The following is a 21,773-nucleotide window of genomic DNA, read 5'->3' on the forward strand; positions in this document are numbered from 1 at the left end:
GTTTTTTTTTCAATTATTAGTGATGTTTACAGAAGGTTTACAATTACATAAGCCAGGTAATGAGTACATTTCATGTTTTATTTTTATTGTAAGGGTGTCGTGCAGAGGGGTACTAGTAACATAGCTTGGGTATAAAGTACATTTCTTTTAGCAGTATCACCTCTTGCCATGTTTTCCTCATTTTGAGCTGTTTAAGTCGCTTTGCTTTGTATCGGGATTAAGAGCTACATAAAATGTATAGATGTCCACTCATTATTACCAGTGCCTTGCAATGTGCACACATCCCTTTCAGGTGTAGACACGTGTAATTCTGTATTGTGCTCCTATGTCTGTATTAACACCGCATAATCATCCCATCTTTTGGTGTCTCCCTAATTTTCCCTTTCAAATGGCTGCATCAATAGTCCATCTGGCTCATACACTTACCATCGGCTTTCTTTCATTTTGTCCTCTACAAATTCCAATAAATAACATCGTGCACTTATTTTTAAAAACTTTCTGCTGGACCCTCTTGGAGGCTGCGGTCCTGTGGCAAGCACGGTTTCCTCTCCGCCTTACCCTCCCCGAAGGAAGCTCGCTCGGGCGGCCCATGAAGGCCCACCCCAGCGCTGGTCGCTGCCCTGGGCTCCTCCTCGGGCAGCACACGAGCCAAGTGGATACCCCAGGGCTGCCTGGAGACGGGCGGTCAGGGCTGCCCGGGAGGGGCCGTCGAGGGGCGGAGCCGGAGCGCAGGCCTGGACCCTGGAGACGGGACCTGGGGCACCGCCGCTCCTTCTAGGAGAGGAGGGGAGGATTTTCACCTAGGGCAGATGAAGGAGGGACGGGCCAGGCCACTGAGAGTCCGCGGGGGGTCTGGGGACCCGTCCACCTTCCCTCCCCGACGCCTTCCCTCCCCCCCCCCCGCCCTTACCACGGGGAGGGGCCGCAGGGCGTCCAGGGTTCTAGGCCCTCTGAGGTCCATTGCAAGAGCTAAGGCAGACGCGGTGCGCCCTGTGCGCCCCGAGCCCCCCCGTGCGCCCCGAACCCCCCGAACCCCCCCGTGCGCCCCGAACCCCCCGACCCCCCCCCGTGCGCCCCGAACCCCCCTCGTGCGCCCCCCAGCCCCAGCCCCAGCCCCAGCCCCAGCCCCAGCCCCAGCCGGGCCTGCCTGCTCTGGGAAGCGCTGGCCGCTGCGGGCCCTGCGCCACGGGGCGGCGCTGCGGGCCCAGGAGCCGCCAGCAGAATGCAGGGGGCGGGGAGGGAGCTGGAGATGGTGCTCTGAGCTGGGGGGGGGGGGGGGAGAGGGGAGAGAGAGTGGCCGCCATCTTACTCCACCCACACCTGCCTCTGGGTGGGGTCCTGCCTTCCCAGGTCAGGGGAAGAGACTCCGGGTCCAGGGCCCTGGACGCCGCCGGCGTGGGGGCCAGGCTGCCCTCCACGGCCCTGCGCGGCCTTCTTCCTCCGGCCCCCTGGAGCCCCCGTCTTCCCCAACCCCAGACCCCCGCTTTCCGGGCGCGCACCAGGCCACCACAGTGGTGACAGTCTGTAAAGGAGGGCGGCCCACACTGGGGCTGTTCCGACTGTCTGTGGGAAAACTGGGGGTGGAAAGTCACTCCCACAGACGGGGGTAAGAACGAGATGATCAAACGTGGCAAGCTTGGGGGGGGGGCAGGAGCAAATCCAAGCCCGGGATAGTTCACTGGCACTGGAAGGCCGCCTGGCCACCTCTGCCCAGGTCATGGGCTCTGAGGACCCCTGGCTCCCCGTCCCTCTGGCAGCTCAGGCCCCAGGAGATTTGGGGAGGCTGATTTTACATTGAATCTCATTTCCCCCTGAACCACCATGAACACTGCAGGAGAGGAGAGGCGCCAGTTCCCAATAAACTAGCACACGAATTCTTTAAAAGCATGCAGGATGTATCTTTTTACTGTAACAGTGATGTCCAGAGGGTTGCAGTTACATAAGTCAGGTAAGGAGTACATTTCTTTCTGAACCGCCTCCGTTTTCTCCCACTTCCCCACCACCCCAACCCAGGACCTGTCTTAGAGCCAGGATAAAAGTCTTCTGTCTTGCAGGTGAACTTGTACTCATAAACTCATCGTTTCTAAATCTTTTTTCTTTTTAATTTGGAAATAGGGTCTAGACTACTTTCCAGTTTACTGTTATCTTAATAATTACCTCCTGGCTTGCATGGTCCAATATGAGCCGTACAAACAGTACATGTGCTTCGAATCTCTAAATCCAGTCCAATCTCTTACCTACAATCAATCTCTGAAATTTGAGGATTATGCCAGGTGCTGGTGACTCAACACCTGTCATCTTAGCTACCCGGGAGGAGGTTTGAGGTCTGAGGATTGTAGTTCAGAGCCAGCTCCTGCAGGAAAGTCAATGAGACTCTTATCTCCAATTATCCACCAGAAAACCAGAAGCAGTGCTATGGCTCAAAGTGTTAGAGCACTAGCCTTGAGCAAAAAAAAAAAAAAGCCAAAAAGCTCAGGGACAGCACCCAGACTGAGTTCAAGCCCCGCTATTGACCAAAAATAAAAATGAGGGTCATGTTAATGTCTTTGAAGCATTTCTATAGAACTAGCTGTCAAGTATTAGCATACCATACGTTTGTTTATAATAGAGGCAGCCACAGCTATAATTGGCCAAATAAAGGTTGGTAACAGAAAACTAAAATCCAGAAAGCAATTCCACGGAGTATCAGATGCCACTGTGGGTAATTTCCTCCACACAGAGAAGCTCTGCTGGAGATGCCAGGCAGCAGAGGAGCTCATTACCAGTCACTGCATGAGTGATGCACCAGTCACCACCTCCCCGCCCGGGGTAGGGTGGCCAAGACTGATCAGTGAGCCCATGGTGGAGATGGGCTGGGGGTGGAATGCTCATTTGTTCATCTGCAAAAAAAAAAAAAATAAATGAGGAAGTTGGACAAAATGAGGCACTGAGACCTCCCCAGGTGGGGAAAATCTGAGCTTTGGCAGAGGCCCAGAGAGAGGAAGTGACTCACCCCAAGTCAACAGCCGAGACTACTCAACAGAGCTTGAATTTAAATATGGCTTTTAAAAAATATATCCCCATGGGCCGGGAGTTTGGCCTAGTGGTTAAAGTGCTTGCCTAGCATGCATGAAGACCCGGGTTCGATTCCTCGGTACCACATACATAGAAAAAAGCCAAAAGTGGTGCTGAGGCTCAAGTGGTAGAGCTCTATCCTTGAGAAAGTCCAAGGACAGTGCTCAGGCCCTGAGGTCAAGCCCAGGACTGGCAAAATATATATATATATATCCCCATGCAAGGGAGTGTCATCAAGTCCTGGGCTAAAAAGGCGCCATGACATTTCCCGGAGCCCATGAAGTAGAAGGTGCTTCTGTGCTGGGGTTCCAGAGGAAGCAGCAGGCTCATGGACTACTGTGGTTTGAATGTGATAATAAAGGGAAAACTGAGGTCATGTGGGAATTGGCCCCAGCACTAAAGAGGGGCAGGTCTTCAAGTAGAGGGCTTCTCACTCCTTCAGTGGAGATGGGATGGCCTTCTCTGCCTCTGTGGTCCTGAGATGTGAGTTGGTAGTTGGCCCAGACATTGACACTGGGACCCAGGCTGCTGGTGTCCTGAGGGAGGGCCCATCATTCCAGTCCAGAGTGAAGGAAAGTGTTCTGAGTAAATCCCACCTGCAGGAGCCTCGGCATGGAGGAGAGCAGATGTCCTGTGTACAGCATCTTTCACAGCTATAAAAGAAGCTATTTGAGCACGAATGCTGCGCTAGATGCTCTAGTTCACAAACATTGTGGAAGGTTTTGTGGGGTTCTTGAATTTTTAAGTTGTATACAAAGGAATTACCATTCAACAGAGCAGTTTAGGGATGCAGTACATCTCTCAACCTTTTCACCTATGTCTTTCAACTCGTTCCTTCTTTCCTTAATTTTATTTTAGGTTGTGCATTGAATCTTTGCCGGTCCTGGAGCTTGAACTCAGGACCTGGACACTGTCCTTGGTTTTCTTAAGGCTAGAGCTCTACCACTTGAGCCACAGCACTACTTCTGGCTTTTTCCTGTGCATATGGTACCGAGGAATTGAACACAGGGCTTTGTGCATGCTAGGCATGCATTCCATCTCTAGGCTAAGCTTCTGGCCCAGTTTTTGCCATTTTTAACAAAAACAGTTTGTGTACAATGCATGTTCATTTTTGTCTCCTCACCTTCACTTCCCCTTTGACTCCCCCTCCCTTATTTTTCTCAATTCTGTGGCATATACAATGAATTCTTCACTATATTCCTTCCCTCTTCACCACGTCATCTCTCCTTGGCCCACCTCCTCCTTGCAACTACCCATTTCCTGGTACTTACTTTATTGCGTTTTAATTTCGTCTTTCTAAAGAATTAGACTACTTGAGCTCTCCATAGTCTATTATACTTCAGGTAATTTGTAACTACTTGCATACAACCTACTGTATGCACTTATTTGTGGTAGCTAGAATGTACCCATAAACCTGAGGGAAACCTTGCAGCCTGTTTCTTTGGGTTTGGCTAACTTCACTTAATTTTTTCCAAGTCTTCCCATTTCCTTATGCATGGGTGCAATATCATCTTTCAGATGGAAGAGTAGAATTCTATTGTGTATATATCACATTTTCTTGGTCCATTCATCCACTGAAGGGCAGCTGTATTGATTCTATATCTTGGCTATAGTAACTAGTACTGTAACAAATATGGTTGTCCTGATGGCTTTACTGTAGCCTTGTTTGTGCACTGTTGAATAAATATGCAAGGGTCGAATCACTGGGTAGTTCTATGTTCAGTCTTTTGAGGAACCTCCATACTGCTAAACAGAGTAATTGAACAAGTTCACATTCCTATCAATAATCTAATGTGGCCACATCCTCATCAGAATTTGTTGATGGTTTTCTTGATAACATCCATTCTCACTGCGGTGACGTAGAATCTCAGTGGTGCTTTTGTTTCACACTTTTTATATCCAGAGATGTTGAGCATTTCATGTGTCTATTGCCATTCTTTTTATTTTTGAGAAGTCTCTTTGTCTTTAGCCCAATTATAAATAGGCTTATTGTTTCTTCGAGAGGTTATGGGGGTGGAGGAGTGGTAATGTTTAGAGTGGATACAGAATGCCAAGCCCTCAATGGAACTCAGAGAAGATACAGAATGCCAAGCCCTCAATGGAACTCAGAGAAAAGAACACTTTGGTTTGTTTTTTTTTTTAATGCAAGATACAAAAGCTAGAAATTTTACATCCATGATTTCAGTAAGGTTGAGTTGATTCTAAAATGTCTTTGCTGGACACTCCACCATCCCAGATCTGATCTGTATCCACGTCACATTATGCTATGCAATGTAGAAGATACATTAACATACATGTTGAAAAATAAGTATATACTTTCCATGACTACACATACAATATATCTTGTGTGTAAAATATATCTTGTGTATACAGACAATTCAAATATCAACTGTTACCACAGGGTGAGATTTAAAAAAAAATACTCTGGTTTTCTCCAGTCTTTTTCCTCCTCTTCCTCTCTTTCCTCCTCCATCTTTTCCTTCTCCTTTTTCCCATTTTTCTCTCCCCCTTCACTCTCCTCCCTTTTTCTCCTTGCTGCTCTTGCTACACTTCTCTACATCTTCCTCTTTCTCTCTTCTCCTTTTTTTCTTCTCTGCTGCTTCTTCCTGCTCCTTTTTAACTCTCCTTTTTTTTTCTTTTTTTTGTGGATCATGGGGTTTGAACTCGGCCTGGGGGCTGTCCCTGAGCTCTTCAGCTCAAGGCTACCACCCTACCCTTGAGCCAAATACCACTTCCAGTTTTCTAGAGGTTAATTGGAGATGAGAATCTCAGGTTCTTTGTGTCTGGGCTGACTTTGAACCTTGATCCTTAGATCTCAGCCTCCTGAGTAGCTAGGCATGAGCCACTGCATCCAGCTTTACTCTCCTCTTTTACTGTCCCTTCTCTCTCCCATCTCCTTTTCTTTCCTCTCTACAGTGTCTTTCTCTTTTTTTAATACAATGATTGAAAAATATAAATGATCTCGACTATAAAATGTATATGATCTCGATTATAAAATGTTTAAATCTGATTATAAAATTATTGTCCTATTTTCACATGTCATTGATTTTGGTACAATGCATTTCACATATGGCGATGCCACAATTTATTTCACTGATTTCTCCCCACATCACACAGGTATCTTGCTTCCAATGTCACTCACGAATCACACTATAATCAACATCTGACTGTGTAACTAGTTGTGTGCAGAGCTCTGAAGATTTTCCTGAATTAGTGATTCAGCCACTTTGGATTGATTTATAATGAGAAGTTCCCCCTTATTTCTATAGCCTTCACAAGGTCCGGCCAGAGAAAGAAATGCAGGTTGACTCAGCAATAGAAGTCAGCTTGTGTTGCCACTCTGCTTCTCCCTGGAATTTAATAAAGAGGCGTTTGGTTCACTAATCCACTCCTGTGTGATTAGCTAACGAGAGTGGAGACAGGGCTGAGACCATTTCCACAGCCCCTGCGGGTGTCTGAGTCCCTGGGTACTGTGCAGGGGCTGGGGAAGTCCTCTCTCTCAGCCCTGATTCCTTGGGTGCTGGTACATTAATCAAGGGAAAAGCTCCCTGGCGGCTGAGGCCTGCTGGCCAGGACCTGGCTCTGCTGGCAGTAGGGAGGGCTGCCTCCCACGGGAGAGCAGACGCAGATTCATCTAACTGCGTGAATGAGAGCCTCTGCCCTTCATGAGCCCTCCTGAATAACAAATCTGGGTAGCTCTGTCTCTCTCAGATGGTGCTCCATGGGACTCAGGAATGGTAGGTTTTGAGAAAACAAAATAAAACAAGGTATAACTTTAAGCTCAAACACTTTAAGATCCCAGGGTCATTGTCATCCCTCTCTTCCTGTCCACTCTTGCACCCTTTTCCAGAAACACCACTGTCAAAGCCATGCACCCCCACATTAGCCTGTGGCTGGTCTCCAAGTTCCCCAAATCCCCTTCTGTCCCACAGGCTGGGAACTCTGCCATCAGAGCTGCCTGCAGAAAGGTGCTTCTCTGGGGTCTCGGCCTTTGCAAAGCCCTGTAAGTGAACAACACTGGGGGGTCTTCATCCCTGCTCCAGTAGGAAGCCAGTGTTTTTCAGTATAATATCCACTTCTCCACTCTCGTTTTCCAAACTTAGATTACGGTAATGAAGCACAACCTTCTCAGAGCCTGAGTGGTTGGGAAAGGCTTGAGTTCTCATCATTTCTCCCCTTATTTCTGTCATGCTTGGGCAGCTGGTGAGCTGACTCAAAAGCATAACAGAATGACCAGCCTGCATGCCACCTTCTCTAGAACATTCTTCCCCATACATCAGCTTCTAGCCATGATGGGGTGGCTGCAAGCAGAGCCATTCAGCCACCAAGAAGTCTGGTAAGATTCCTGACAAGAAGGAAATGCAGAAAAATAAACCCATGTCCTCTGGCTGATTTCCCTCGAATGCAAGTCTAAGTCAGGCATTACTGTAAGAGCTGAGAATCTCCATGTAAAGCAATTGGCAAAGCAACTGCTAAAAGGTAGAGATGCCAGCAGAGCAGAAATCACACAGGGCAGGAGAGACAAAGGAAAAACAGAATTTGTTATCAAGGTATATGGGGTATAAGAGCCAGGATCTGGATTAAAAAGCTTGAGGCAAGCTGGACATTCATGGTTCATGGCTATAATCCTAGCTACTCAGGAGGCTGAGATCTGAGAGCCACAGTTCAAAGCCAGCCCAAGGAGGAAAGTCATCATGAGAGTATCAAAAACAAAGTAGTGCTGTGGCCCAAGAGGTAGACCACTAGCTTTGAGCACAAAGGGCTCAGAGACAATGCCCAGGCCCTGAGTTCAAGTCCCACAATTAACCAAAAATTTTGATTAAGAAAAGTGGGTTCAATATTCAGATGGTTTCTGGGCAAAGCATGAGTATTTTATTCTTTAATTGCACAAGATTTTAATTCAACATGTCAGTCTATGAGTGAAAGTACAATGCATCTTGATCAATGTCATCCTTTCCAAAAATCGCCCCATCAGTGCCAATCCCATGCATCTCCTCAAGCAACCTGGTTCTATTTATATGTGTGGGCACTAAATATCATGGAATGCATTCATAAATATTCTTTTATATGTGCCAGTATTGGGGCTTAAACTTGGGGCCTGAGCTCTTTCTTTCAAGGCTAGTTCTCTTCGAGTTGAGCCACAGCTCCACTTTCAGCTGTTTTGTGTGTGGTTAGAGATAAGAGTCTTAAGGATTTTTCCTGCCCAGATTGGCTTTGAACCACAGTCCTCTGATCTCAACCTGAGTAGCTGGTGGTGTAAGCACGAGTCACTGGTACCTAGATTCGTGAATATTCTTAAGGTAAGCAGTATAACATGGAAGAAGGTGATGGATTGAATCTAGTTGAATCACCAGGTTGGCTGCTGTGGATGTGGAGCCCTGGATTGGAGACACATCCAAGATCACAAATGGCTTTACAAGCACTGCAGGAAAATCACTGCTCCTGATAAGTTTCGGGAGACTTACCTGGTAGAGACCAGGCCCATACCCTTGGGTTCTGCAGCACTATCTGTGCAGTTTTGCACATTTAAAACTAACTCCAGGCTTGTCAAGGAAAACAGCAAACCAGCCTGAGAGGGACAAGGACACCAGGAAGAGACTCTGGCTCAATGGCTTAGTCACTGGAATGAATCCTCAAACAAGGGCTCGAAAAGAGCTGCAATTAGTGTGTCTTAAAAACACATGACAAATTAGGGAATTTCACCAGACAATTGGACCGAATAAAAACAATACGCTTGAAATGTGGCAATTAGAAATGTAAAAGTTAAAATTAAGACTACAGTAAAGGAGTTAACCACAGATTGAACAACACAACACATATGGACTATAACCAGGAAGAGAAAGCCGAGAGATGAGCATGTAGAGAAGAATGCTGAGGCCTAAGGGTGTCACTGGAGCCCTAGAGCCAGAAAGGAAAGAGGAAAAACTGCCTGCCAATGTGCCTGGAGGGTGTGTGCAGTGAAGGAGCTGCCTGGTCCCCTCCTGTGTCCCTGTGTTCTGGAGACACACATACCCTGCCAGTCGATGGGTAAGCAGAAGTGTTACCAGCACGACTGACTCACACCGGACACACACCTTGCAGTGTGGAAATGTTCAGGCCCTTCTATCTGCATAAGCAAGACCCTCCCAGCTTCCTTCTCCAGAGGAGACACTTCCTGCCTCTAGAAGTTCTCTCCAGTATTTCAGAGTATCTTCTGCAGAGAAGAGAATAGCCGTAGCTCAAATAAGTTACAGAGACTGGCATTACCCTAAATACAAATGTCAGACAAAATGGTTCAAGAAGACTGCAGAGCAGTATCTCCCTTAAAAATATACTGTCATAGATTAGTACCTATCTACTCTATAGACAGAGAGTTATATAGGTCAATATGGACAGAGTTATATAGGTCAATATGTATGTATGACTTACAAAATCTCAGCCTAATTTTAATTATGTTCTAAAATTTATGTACCAGTGATTGCATATAGAGATTTCCTTCTTGAATACTTATTTGTTAAACATGACATTTAAAGCATGATGCAAAAAATCAGTGTTTATAAAATCTTCTAATAAAAAATAGGTACTAAATTTTAAAATGGTTAAAATACAATCTAGTAATATAAAAACATGCTATTGTATTACAACCAACTGTGGTTCAGGATTATCTGTAGAAGATAAGCACATGGAAAGGTATTTATTGTTGGCCTGATGGGTCATTAAGGAAATGCACATTAAAGCCACAATGAAATATATTGCTCATTAAGAGGTGGATCGATGGAAACACGCGTTACAAGTAGAAATCAAAATGATAGAACCAATTGGGAAAACAGCTTGTGGGTTTCTTACAAAGTTAAACATGTACTTACAAAATCCCGGTAATACTACTGCTGGCATTTACTCTGCAAAATGAAATTAGTTTTACACAAATACTTATGGCCCGAGTGTTTAGAACCATGCTGTCTGTAATCTCCAATAAGTGGAATCAACACAAAGAACCTTCAACAAATGAGTGGAAGAACTATCCATCGCTCACAGAGTGCATGGACTCCACGCATGGCATGCTAAGTGCAAGCCTCCGTCCTTGGGTGAGCCACTGGCAATTCAATAGGAGCAGAAAACCGCTCTTCTGCCTCCACAGCTCCTGAGTGGGGGACAGGCTGGCTAGTGGGGAGCAGGTCAGAAGTTTTAGATGGAGAAACTTTCCTGCCTTGATCTTGATGACTGCAAAAGCTTCTTCCATTTTCCAAACCTTGCAGAACGGTACAATAAAACAAACCAGAGTGGCTGTCGGCAGCTCTCAGCCTCTACGGAGCATGCTGTAAAACAGAACCATAAGAAATGACTTTGGAGAAGACGAGCTCAGGAAGCAACATGCAGAGGTCCTGGAGAAGCAAGCAAAGTGCCTTTCAAAGAATAATTGGCTTCCCTATCCCTTATTCCTGTGGAAAATGGAATACAGAACTTCATTAAACAGAAAGGTTGCCTTTGAATGCGTGCTACAGCTGGAGAAATGAACACAGTAGAACATGAGCCGAGACTTCCATCTCCTGAGCAGTACTCAGGGTGGTGTGATGGATGGGGCCTCGGCCATCCAACTACAGCACACTAGACTCTCTTGCTCCCATTTGTGCCCAGAAGTTTGCCACACCAGCAAAATGGCACTCTGTGGTGGCCTTCCTCTGACTACTTAAAAACACACACACACACACAACCAAGCAGTGAAATTTCATTTGAATTCTTTTACTGTTTGTCAGAGTTTAAGGTCATTATTTTAAATTAAACAGAGGGACAGGAGAAAGAACTGGGCTCGGCTCGCTGTGCTGCATAAAATGAAAGGTACTTTTGAAACATTTTAATAGAGGACAAAATGTGCTGTGGAAGAGCAGAGTCATGGCAGCTGGGTAGTGGGAGAGGTTGAGCTGAGCGTGTCAGGGTGTTGTCCCTGGACGAGGACTATGAGACAAGGGCAGAGCCTGGTAGGAGCCAATCAAGAAATGATGTAGAAAGACCATTCTGGAAGAGGGAGGGCAGGAATGGCTGGAGAGACTGTGGCCTCTTCTAATCGAAGTGATCTCATTTTGTAATTCCTTTTGAACAGACCTTTCTTCAGATGGTTCCATTTCTAGGTGGAACTCGCCACATTGAACTAAATGACATTGGGGTCTTCCAAGACAGAAAACAAACCAAAGCAGGGACTGGGTTTATTTCCCTGCCGAGCTGGGAGTGAATGTGCTGGGAGATCAGAAAGGAGGAAGGTAGTCTCCCAGAGCTCGGGCGAGAGCTGAGGCACCTGCATTAGTTTTCCTTTTACATAGGGAGGCGAGGAAAAGGTTAAAAAAGCAGCATTCCCAGCATCTTTCTGCAGTGGGAAAAAATAAACCAGCCCTGTTGGTTCTGGATAGAGAATAAGAAAGTAAACTTCAACATGAAAAACTTTGAACAACAAGCAATTAACTAGGTGGCAGCAAAGGGCACTGGAGAGAGAAGATGAATTGCCTGAAATAAATAAGGACTGAGAAGGAAAATGAAAAATGTTCCCGAGGTAAATGGACTATAATGCAAGCCGCTGGGAGATAAAGAAGCAATTGTTTAATGCAAAAACAAAAGGAAGGCATTTTCACTCAAGCCTCAAAGTCACCTAGAGAGACGATGGGTAATTCTGAATCGTGGCCGCTCCTGTACGTCCAGCCTTACTGTGTGCCTCTCACGTTTATCCTTTGCAGTCTGCCCAGAAATCATCCTTTTAAACTCCTGTGTGGATCTAGGGGTTAAGAATGAGGTGTCAGGCCATGGATTTTGATTACTCCTTGGAGCCCCAGGCAGGTCCAGTCTGGCATTCATGTATAGATATATCTATATACATTATTTACTCTTATTTCCTTGAGACATTTTTTTATTAAAATTTTTTATTATAATTAGTAAAAGGGTTACATGATATTTGCCAGATAGAAGGTGCATTAATTCACATACATTGATACCCTTTCACATGTCTTGGTACCCATTTCCCTCCCCCCCACACCCCCCCACCCATCTTGGTTTTCCCCCCTTCCCTATCAAATTTCAAATATCCAAATACAAATAAATTCAATATATCAAATAACAAAATGAGATACTATACCAATATGAGATAACCAAGGGACAGCAAAGGAGATGAGAGACAACATAGTACATTAAGGACAACAATCATTCATTATATGGCTTTTGTTTCAATATCCTGGAGGTCCTTTCAATTAGCTTCATATTGAGGGCGATCTGGCTGCGACATCTGTCACCCCATTGATCGCCAGGGTTGATTCGGCTGATCTGGCTGGCTAGGCGGTGTCCCCTTCCTCCCTCACCGCTCCATGTGCATCCCTCCCGAAGCTGCGCGCTCGGTCGAAGAGGACGACCATCCCCGATAGAGGAGGACCGGTCTTCGGTCAAGGGTATACGAGTAGCTGCGCTCCCCTGCTAGAACCTCCAAACAAGCTCTCCCTTGAGACATTTTAACAGGAAGTTGGAGAGTGCAAAAGAAACTGGAGGTAGAGGTGTGGCTCAAGGGGTAAAGCTCCAGGCTTAAACAAAAAGTGATTGCATAAGGCCTTGAGTTCAAGCTCCCATACCAGTACACACACACACAACCAAATAAGTGATTTTAACCAATATTCATTAGGAACCTTCTATTTGTCCAGGTCACAATTATTAGCATACAAAAATTTTTGTTCTGCATTCAACAGGAGAAAGAAACTCACATGATGTCCTATCCGGATTTAGGCACATAACAGAGAAGGTATACGGGACGCTTTTCTGAAAAGCTGGTTGTCCTCTTCATGCAGCTGTGAAGTCCAGAGGGCCCCTTGGAGGTGGTGGAGAGGTGTGCTTTGATCTGAATTCAGAAGGGCAGGTGACAATCACTTGGGGCAAATGGCATCATGCAGCCACACCCAGCTGAGTGACTCTGCTTTCCTCTGGAAACTGATGACAGGGGTCAGAATTGAGGTCTGTTCCAGGAAACAGATAGCAGGACTGCCTGTGAAAAGAGGGGACAGGTGGCCTTATGTGTGTGTAGGGGTGGGGTTATTCAAGATAGCCCCACACCCAGGGAGGGAGCTAGGGAAGGGTTTAATCACAAGAAAAAGCAGGTGGTACCATCAGAGTGACATCCTGAATAGATCATCCTGTGAGCCCGATTTGAGTGGACAGGGTACTTGGAAGCAGGGAGAACCACTGGGAGACGGCTGAAATGGTTGCTGATGACATAAAGGTGCTTTATCCTGAGAGCTGTCGGGTTGATGGAAGGGCGTAGGGTCCTGGGAGAGACAGGAAAGGGCAGGACAAATTAGAGCTGGGATTGGGTGGGATGGATTTATCTCCAGGCTATCTGGAGATAAATGCAAGATGTGTGTCATGTCTGCCTTTGAATTTAATTCAGAAATAATTATAATCCCACACAAGTTGTGCAAAATGTCCAGTAAGAAATCCTAGCACTATAGATGATTATAGAGTTGAATCTAACCTGGTCTCTCTACTTTTCTCGGAATCAGAACCAGTGCATAGCTTGTGGGGCCTGAGGCAAATAAGGAGTATGACCTTCTTATTTAAAACAAAATGAGAAACTGTGCAAGAAAGTATGGAAACCTGCAGCTGTATGTGTTTCTTCTGAGGTTTCCTGGCATGCTATAGGTCTTTTCCTTGCTGTTTGTTCTCTATTCCCGATTAAGGTGAACTTAAAGTGAAATTCGGGTTCACAGCTTAAAAGTCTTCTCGTTATAATGGGCAATGCTCCTTTTCTTGTGTGTATCAGATGTGTTCTAGACAGTAGAACGTCCTTGTTTATACTGGCCCTACTAGGTAACTGCAAACCAGAGCTTCTTACTCTTAACAGAAACCAGCACCTGAATGTTCCTGTCCCGCTCTCCCTGCTCCAGGTCTCTGGACCCACACTTCACTCCCAACTCTTGTGAGACCCACGTTCCCCACACCCATGGGATCCAGTGTGCGCCTGCCTTCCTGTGTCTGAGAGGCTTCACTCTGCCCTGCAGGAATGCCACTGGAAGCTGGGAGGAATCCATGGCCTGTGCTGCACAGAAGGGTCTGGACACGGTAGGCGGGGCCCAGCTTCTTTCCAGGGGAGGGGGTAGGAAATAGGGGTGGGGAGGGGGGACAGCTGACCTCTGCTCACCCATCCAGTGTCTCTTCAGGGGGTTTCTTTGGCCTAGCAAGACCATGTTGAGAACAAATGTCTGGTCTTAACTACCTGGGCTCTGGAGCTGTGAGACACAAGGAAGAGATGTCTGGAGGTGACACAAGGAAAGTCCTTTCTCAGCCTCTTTGGCGGTTCTGGAGGGCTTGGGCATTCTTGGAGCTGTGTGGGCCTGGGCACATCAGCTCCCCTCAGTGCAGGCCTGCCTGATTTCACAGGGCAGCCGTCCCATTAGACTCAGGCCCACGGGCCTTAGCAGTAGGGGAAGACTTGAGGCCTTGGCTGTCGCTTGCCCTTCTTGCTGAAGGCTGATCCTCTCTCACTCAGGCCTCCTCCACCTCTGGCTTTTTTTCCCCTGCAGATTAACTGGAGATAAGAATCTCACAGACTTTTCTGCCTAAACTGGTTTTGAACCATGACCCTCGGATTTCAGCCCTTCTGAGTAGGTGGAATTACAAGAGTGAATTACAAATACCTCTTCCTCATTGACTCCTTGTAATATCCCATTTCTAAATTGGACCACCTTCTGAGGTGCTGTTTTTACAATTCAATGAATCTTTCCAGAAGGGTGACTGCTCAACCCCAGCTGCAGTGATCTAAGAAAACCCAGGACCTTGCCACCTGCCCCATGTTCTCTGATTAAGCCTGTTGTCTCTTGATGCAAGGCGTCCAGGGACCAGAGAGGGAGCCCCACCTTCCAAGCCCCACTCTGAAGAGGTAACTGCTGAAGGTTGTTATTAAAGGAGAAAAAGATAAGAGCGAGAAGATAGCTCACAAAAGCTAGAGACACTGAGAACTCCAGTTAATTTGCAAGTTGCTAATGAGGCTGGAGGGATAAGCAAAAGTCGGATCACGAAATTATCTTCCATACCATAGACAGGCATTCTGTATGACTCTGGAAGAATGGGTGAAGAAAATCGCCATTCTAAATCACGAATGTAATTAGAATTGCTATTAGCATCTTTGGAAGAGCTGAGACCAAGAAAAAATAAAAGCAGAAGCAAAATTGATCCAAATTGATCGAGACTTTTCATTAGACAAAATGTTTTAGTAGTAAATTATGCCCTTGCTTTGCGAACTTATAACAAGTGCTATCGACACAGTACCACACAAGTAAGACTTTAATCCATCCAGATTCATAGTTTTGTGTTCTCTACTGAATAGAAGTTTTTGAATTATACAAAGATCAATGGAGCAAGTCAAAACAATAATCATACACATTAAATGTAGCAGGATGGAATCCTAACTTCCTCATGATTTTTCCCCTTTTTAATAAAGTCATTTTTTCTATTACATATGAGCCACAGAAAGCACTAATTCTAATTCAAAGTCTTGAGTTGAAGACCCAGCCCCACTTCTCACTAGATAAATCGCCTGGTTCAGTGTCATAATCACCACTGAGCTATGGTTTTAGAATCCATGAAATGATCTCAGAAAAGAAAAGGACAAAACATACTTGTCAGAATTATTAGAAGTACTCAAACAGGTAAGGGAATGTCTCAATTCTCAAAATATCAGTCATTTTAAGGACAGCTTGGTTGTTGGGTTTGCCTTTCTCTGTAGACTTGGCTATGTCAAGGGTGTTATTACATTCCTTTCACAGATGGACTTAGAATCTCTTTATAAAACTATATCTAAGAGCCAGAGGCAGTCACTTCCCTCTTCAGAAATGAGATCTTGTCCATTATACCCTAAATGTAACAAACCTGAGAAACTGGGACTTGTGAGGGAGATTATTCAACTCATAATACACCTGTGGGTTCAAGTCCCTACCTCTGCTCAGATTGTGCCCTTTCTTGAAAATCAGGGCACTGTCCGTCACTAGTCAAAATTATGTGAGCTATGGGGAAGTGGCATGGCCTCCAGTCCACTGGGACTGGTGCCTTTAGCAAGCTGGGCATGGATAGGGTCCTCGGGGAGACCACCCTGTGCCTGCGAGTGAGAAGGGATGGAGGGGGCTGCGAGCGCTGTTCCCACTGCCTGTCCACGTGTGCCACACAAGGCAGCTGCTGTACCATGCCCCCCTCCAACCAAACAGGGTCTGGCTTTCTCATCTGCGAAGTAGGGAGTGTACAGAGCAGGCAGGAATAGGGAAGACCCCCCATAGCCAGAGACCCTGATCAGAGCTGTGTGTAGAGCCTCTGCAATTTCTCCCCACTTCTGGCTTCTCTAGAAATACATCCAAGGGTCAGACAGTAGTAGTGAGAGGGTCAAGAACACAGAATGACTATGAACTGACCCTACAGTCCCGATTTTTCATTAGCCAGGTAGCGGTGGCTATAATCCTAGCTGGTGGAAAAATTGATCTGAGAACTGTGGTTCCAATTCAGCCTAGGGAGAGAAACCCTTGATAGTATTGTTGTTTAACAAGGAACAATTTTAAAAAAATGGAACTGATGGCATGGCCTAAGTAGTAGAACACTAACCATAAGTGGAAAAAACAAACCAGAGCCAGGGCCCTGAGTTCAACCCCTGTACTGACACACAACAACAACAAAAAATAAAACCTGTACCAAGAATCTCAGAGGTACATAATTGGAGGGTGTGGTTGAAAACAAATTCTGTCAGATACAGTCATCATGTTTGAAAATTCAGGGGCATCTGAAACTTGGAGAGTCTAGTAGGATCAAGAGGCTGGAACAGGGGCCTGGTAGCCTTCTGGGGTCCAGACAGTACAGCTAACCCTGGAGAGAAGGCGGACATTTCAAGTGGGCAGAAGAGACAGAGGAGGAAGAGGATGAGTCAGATGCCTGCAGACAGAGCCCAACTCCCCCACGGCTCTGGATCCTGCCTGCCAATGCAGGGAGTGTCAGGAGGCTGAGGAAGGACCATTTTTAGCACAGCTCTGCAGCACAAGAGCCAGAGGTGACCCACCACAGGCCCATAAATGCAGAACGGTGGGGAAGATGGAGGCTTTGTGTGGCCATCTCAGATAACAGCTGAGCATCTTGGCTATGTGTAAAGATCTCGTGACAGCCTGCGCTGGCCTTCCAGGTTCTTAAACTTTCAAATCTAACACTGCTGTTCAAATTCCCCTGGCTCATGTATTCAATCATTCGTGCCTTCACTGAATGGTTGTTCTCTTTGGTATAGACTGCTTGACAGACAAACTGAGAAGTAGACTTTGGTGAGGGGCAAAGCCTGTGAAGGCCAGTTCTCCAGAGTTCCCTGCCTCTCGGGGAAAGCAAGAAGGTATTCACTTTTATTTAGAAAAGCCATTAAGATACAAACAACTAATCTCTTGCCTTGGGACTCCAGGAATTCTCCCACCGTCCCTGCATGCAGAATGACAGTGTGGATGGAGAGAGGACAGCATTCCCATGGATGAGGGCTCAGGCAATGCCTGACAGCCCTCACAGCCTTCCAGCCAGGATGCATCCAGCCCCAGGAAGGGGGCCTGGCACATGACACCTGCTCAGTAAACATGTGTAGGAGGCACGCATGGCTCTGATCTGTGGCCACCCGTGGGATATTTGAAAGGAAAATTTGGAAGGAAAATTGTTACCAATGGCCTCATAGTTTCTGAAATATTTGATACTCCTAAATTCTAACAAAAGGGAACCAAAGACCATCACCTGACCCTGCTGCTGGCTTGTCCCCATGGGCCTATCCACAAAGATGGGCAACAGTGAGCCAGGGTACAGCTGAAGTCCTACACCTGCCTGCTTCTAGCACAAGCCATACACAATCCTTACACTTCCACCTTGCAGCCTGAGAGACGGAAGGACCCAACAGCACTACCCATCCTCTAGTGCCAAGCTGCACATGAATGTCCCCCTGGCTAGCCGGAAGTGGGACTGGCTGATGGCACCACACCCTGCCCCAGACAGTCAGAGCTGCCTCTGTCAGCCAGTTCTAGTTCAAGGCTCACCTCTTCAATGGGAAAGCTACCTGCCATGGAAGCTGGAGCCTTTAAAATTTCAGGAGCTGTGAACGCTGGATGATATACCCTGAACATGCTGAAAATTCCATTTGTCAATTCAGCCACCAAATTTTACCTACCAACAGCCAAGTCTGTAGCACTGAGAATAGCTGCAAACTAGCCAAGAATATCACGGGTCCCACAGCCCAGGCTAAGCTCAGCTTATCTTGGGGTCACCTCCAAAGTTCTGCCTTTTCCCAGCTGTCTCATCAAGCTATTAAAAACACATACTAGGGGTCTGGGAATGTGGCTTAGTGGTAAGAGTGCTTGCCTAGCATAAAAGTCCTGGATTTGATTCCACATAAACAGAAAAGGCCAGAAGTGGTACCATGGCTTAAATGGTAGAGTATTAGCCAAGAGCAAAAGAAGTTCAGGAACAGTGCCCAGGCCCTGAGTTCAATCTCCCAGGACAGGGAGATTGGAGAGGGGAAGTGGGCACATGCTGGCACGGAGGTAAGGAAAAACAGATAGTTTATATATGCTGGTGACCAAGTAAATTGAATAGCCACTGTGGAAATTATGATGGATTTTTAAAAGGTAGTTGACTATATAATCCTGCTACACCACTCCAGCCTGTGTCCCAAGAAATGTGAGTTTGCACACAAAAGAGACACCTGCATTCCATATTCACTGCAACATTATGAAATCAGCCTAGGCGCTTTTCAGCTGCTGAATGGGTAAAGAAAATATGGGTACATATACACAATAGAGTATTATTTAGGCTTTAAGAAGAATGTCATTTGTGGGGAAATGGACCTATTTTGCTTATCCTGATATTCTAGTCCCCATCCATTTCAAAGACTAATACCACATGTTTTCTCTATGTAGAATCTAGTTCTAAATAAAGATGGGAACACAAGAGGAAACAATTTGGGGGAAGAAGCAGGGGTAGGATACGGGGGAGAAGATATTGGAGGATATAATGGTAGTACATGTATATGTATGAAAAAGTCATAACAAAACTCACCTAAAATTTTTGCTAGAAAACTATTTCAAAAGGGCACATTGAGAGGAGAAAGATAAGAAATAGAGGAATGAGTGTGATATACACATGGAAAATCACAAACTTCTTTGTACAATTAATATATGATAAAATTTCCATCTTTAAGTAATTGCATGGAAGGGTTTTGATTCCACATAGTAATTTGAGTTCAGTGCATCTTGACCAGTGTAGCCCTGTCAGCCTTCCTGTCCCTTGAAGCCCATCCATGCCCTCAGTTAACCAATTCTGTGCTCACGTATGTTCACTTTTTATAGGATGACTGCATTTTCTTGCTCTCTCTCCACTTGTCTACTCCGTTTCACTTGAGACCTCCCCGCCCCACACACATACTTGGACAACACACATTTTAGCTTCCTGGCCTTTCCTGAAAAGTGTTTGTTTTTGTTTGTTTTTTTAAATTTAACTGACTCACTTAATTCTTGTCCTGGTTCTCTTAGATGCATTGGGCCAGAGCTGTTTTTGGATTATTTTTTATGTCCTAATTTGTAGGGAAAGAAGTCTGTTCTAGTGTATGAGGAATCTGTCAGTCAATGTGGCAAGGTTTGATTATTTCTCTTTTTTAAGTGTTTGTATTTTGCATTTGTGTTTGCATCTGGGTGTTCACAAGGCATCTGTGTGCAGTGTGCTCAGACCTCCTTCATGATGCATACTTACCAAGCCGTCAGTGCATCGTGGGGTGCGAGTGGGGCCATCCTTGTAACCTCATGTTATCCTAACCCTCAAAGGATCTACCTTGTAACCTCATGTTATCCTAACCCTCAAAGGATCTACATCCAGATACTACCACAGTGTACAAGGAGAGATTGTTTAAACACATGAGCTTGGTGGGGCTAGTTTCAGACTTGAACAACATCCATGCACATGTACACACACAGAGCCTTCAAGTGTGTTAATGTATGGTGGTGCCATGTGCAGGAAAGTGGGCCTCGCCTTGAGAGGACTCTGGCTTTGGTGGCCCCTTTCTGAGTTGGGTTGGGTATCCTCTACTACATGAGGACCTGAAAGACATGATAGGAAACATAATGAGATTAATACCTTCTCGCTAAAATTCTTCTCATTACGTATCTTCCTATTTCTACAACATGCAGGTAATGATTCATTCAAACACGATGAAATTAAAATGATTACATACATGAACCTAAAGCAGGGAGTGGTTTCATTCACTTGATCATATTCAACTAATTAAGTCAACATTGAATGCCTTCATTATGTGCCTGCCCCGTGCCCAGGTCCTGTGTTAGGTGTAAGGTTAATTATGCATTCAACTGAAAGACAAGATAAAGGGATACACTGTTAAAAAAATAAAATTGGGAGAATACCAGCAGGTGCCACAAGATCAGGCACAAATTATTATTTGGTGAGTGAATGAACAGGGTTGAGTGAGCGTATAATCTTGAGGAAAAAGAGCTCCTGAGAAGTTGGGCTTCCTCTCTTCTCTCCCAGCCCCTCAACTGTGAATTTACTTTTCAAAGTTGACTTCATGTGTATGTGTGCATGCACACACGCAACAGAATGTGTGTGTACATTACACCATATGCACATGTCTCCCACACAAACATCACACATATACCTCCTATGAACACACCAACATGCCCAAGAGCATATGTACAGACAGATACACACACACTACAAACACAAGTCACACTGCACTGGCCACTTTTCTCCCTGCTCTCAAGGTAACCAAAGGACAACAAACATGGTTATTTGAGAGCTCTCAAACAACCTGTGCCAGCTGTGCTGGTGACGTCTCATGACATGACCAGTTACCATGGAATTCAAGTCTAGCCCAGAAGCAAGCAAGGATGAGGGAAAAGAAAGTTTTCATAGGGAGTCTTTCCACTCAGAGTTGGCATCAGATGGTGTGGAGGGGATTAGAAGTTGTGATCCTGTGCTGGTCTGGCGGAATGAGTGTGGAGAAATGGATTTAAGGGAGTACTTAAAAAACTATCAACCTCTCCCCATCAAATATGCTCTGTAAAGGACTGTTACATATCAGAGCTTGGCAAATACAGAAGGTAGATTCAGGTGGCAGATGCTGGTCTGTGGCTGGTATGGGAGTCACTTCCAGGCTGTAGGCCCAGAAGGAAAGGTTGCCTGCACTTGGCATAAATAATGTACCTGTTAGGCAGGTATGTGAGAGAGCAAGGGTACTTATTTCCTACATTTCTGGGGATTGCCTGGCCTTGTGCTCGTGACCTATCTCAGCTGGTTGGTCAGATGACCACGATGTTCCAGTCACATGCTCAGCAATGCCTGAGGGGGCTGGGGCTCTCCATTCCCCTCTCCAAGATGGGTCCTCCTGTAGCAGAGAGATAGCAAAAGTTGCACATGCCCCTTACCGCCTCTGCTCTGGGATTTGCATGATGTTCTTTGGTTGCAGCTCATTGATCTAGGATGGCAGCGCTGGCACCATGGAGGAAAGTGCTCAAGCAGGGGAACTCAAACACACGGTCCTGATCTGAGCTGAGGATTCTCCATAGCAAAGCTGCGCTGGGGCTAAACGGCATGACACCTGCAACTCAAAGAATGGCTTATCTCACCTCTAGGCCTTTCAGAGTCAGTGAAAGTCCCCACCATCCAGCAAGCCACCAGGATGGCTGTGAGGCCAAGGTCAGAGTCAGTGAAAGTCCCCA

This window comes from Megascapheus bottae, chromosome 9 (assembly GCF_031878675.1).
Source record: "Megascapheus bottae isolate mThoBot1 chromosome 9, mThoBot2.hap1, whole genome shotgun sequence".
NCBI lineage: Eukaryota > Metazoa > Chordata > Mammalia > Rodentia > Geomyidae > Megascapheus > Megascapheus bottae.